Below are 2,389 nucleotides of genomic sequence, written 5' to 3' on the forward strand. Positions count from 1 at the left end.
TATTAATCACCTGTTTTATTGAATGACTATGTATCAAAGTCTCTCAAAGATTCACATGAAGTTTTTTTTCCCTTTAACAAAATTCTACAAATGGACTTTCTTTAGCAATAAAATAAATAGTTAAAGCTCAGATTCTGTTTTATACTTGCAGTAATTCATTGATTTAGTAAGCAAATACTACAACGTTTTAGAATTGTTTTAATTAACAGGTCAGTGTAAAACTTAAAGAACATAAAAGGGATAAAAATACAGTTATAAGTTCTCCTTATAGTAATAGTAATTGGTCCAGTTTGGGCTGACAAAGTCTTCTGGGCTTGCAACAACTACGGTGTCTAGGAAAACCTTTTAAGACACAAATAAAAGACGTTATGCTACTTTTTACTATTCTTCCCAGATGTCAGGTGTGAAATAAATGACATAGTGCAGGTATTGCCTGCAAAACCGAGAAAGGAGACAATGGTGGTTGTCCCAAGGAGGTGGATTTTACATCAACTTTTACTCTTCTGGATATGTGACTCATCATATACACATAATGTTTAAAGTTGCTCCAAGAGGGGCGCCTGGGTGGCTCAGTCGGTTAAGCATCCACCTTCGGCTCAGGTCATGAGCCCGTGGTCCTGGGATCGAGCCCCACATCGGGCTCCTTACTCAGCGAGGAGTCTGATTCTCCCTCTGCCCCTCCCCCCGCCCATGTGCACTCTCTGTCTCTCTCTCTCCCTCTCAAATAAATAAATAAAATCTTTAAAAAAAATAAAGTTGTTCAAACAGAAAGGCAGTGATTTGGACTAAGCTATTAGTGCTCCCATTTTCACACCGTGCTTTCAGATTTATCCTGACACATTAATAATATCAATATCTCCCAAAGCAGAAATTTAATTATACTTTCCAAACAAGGTAATACATTGTGAGCATACTTAAAACTGTCATAAATATTCAAAGCTAAAATGTATTCTTAAAAATAAATGAACTAAGTAAATTTGTGTTGCTGTGGCCTTGATTTAGTAACATGGAATTTTTAAATCACTCATCTGCTCATCAAAGATATATTATAATCTTGATGGGGTATTCCCTGGGTTCTAGTTTATTTCCTTATTTTAATAAGTCAGGATACATTTTTCATGAAATGTTATTTAAAATGGCATTATGATCAACAAATATTTATTAAATATTTACTGGAAGCACATCAAGCGCAAGATTCATCACTCACTCAAGCTTCATCAAACTATTTTCTAGACTGAATTAGTACCAGATTCTTGGGCAAATGGTATTGCACAGAGTTGGACAAATGGCTTCATGATGATTCCAGGACCCAATCTATTCCCATATCCTCAAGTAATCCCCAGAGACTTTGTTTGTTTTTGTTTGTTTGTCTGTGACTGGGTACAGTGTACTTTATTGAAGGTACAGCTTCTCAGAGGGACCATCAGGGGCCATCCAGTGATGGCATGGACTGTGGCCATGAGTCCTTCCACCATGTCAAAGTTGTCATGGATGACCTTGGCCAAAAAGGCCAAGCACTTGGTAGTGCAGAAGAAATTTCTGACAATCTCGAGGAAGTTGTCATACTTCTCAGGGTTCATGCCCATTCCAAACATGGGGGTATCAGTGGAAGAGGCAGAGATGACCCTTTTTCTTCCACCTTTCAAGTGAGCCCTAGCCTTCTCCAAGTTGGTAAAGACATCAGTGGACTCAACAGCATATTCACCACCAGGATCATCCCATTTGATTTTGGCAGGATCTTGCTCCTGGAAGATGGAGATGAGCTTTCTATTAATGACAAGCTTCCATGTTTCAGCCTTGACCACCCACTGAACTTGCCATGAGTGGAATCAGACTGGAACATGTAGACCATGAAGTTGCCGTCAATTAAGGGGTCACTAATAGAGACAATATCCACTCTGCCAGACTCAAAAGCAGCCCTAATGACCACGAGTCCAATGTAGTCAAATCAGTTTGTTCCAATCTTCTCCATCATGTCTTAGGAACGTGGCCTGCATTGCACAAGAAGGTGTGGATGCCTGCATAATGGGGAGGAAAAAAGAGCCCCAGTCACTTGAACTACTTTTATCCTTCCCAAACAAATGTGGGTGATATTATATACTATGATATCTCCTAGTTCTCTTTTATTTATTTCATCCATTTATTCATTCATTCAATAATTATGGAGGGCTACTGTGTGTTTGACACTGTGTAAGACACAGAACATGTTACTTGTTAATCAAGTGTTTACATAAATAATTTTTCACTGATAAATAATTTTGGCAAGATGATAAGTACACTGTATTAGGTAGCTTTAAAGCAGCAGCAACCTCAAGCAACATTTATTTCTCATTCATACTGCATGTAGCTAGCTGGGGGTTGGCTACTGTGACTCTACTCTGTGCATTCC

The 2,389-nt window shown here is 38.6% G+C and overlaps 1 pseudogene; it reads right to left on the minus strand.

The window, feature by feature from the left end:
• Window positions 1–1,328: 1,328 nt before the first annotated feature.
• Window positions 1,329–1,972, minus strand: LOC116649672 (annotated as a pseudogene).
• Window positions 1,973–2,389: the final 417 nt, after the last annotated feature.

This window comes from Phoca vitulina, unplaced genomic scaffold, assembly GCF_004348235.1.
Source record: "Phoca vitulina isolate PV1807 unplaced genomic scaffold, GSC_HSeal_1.0 scaffold49, whole genome shotgun sequence".
NCBI lineage: Eukaryota > Metazoa > Chordata > Mammalia > Carnivora > Phocidae > Phoca > Phoca vitulina.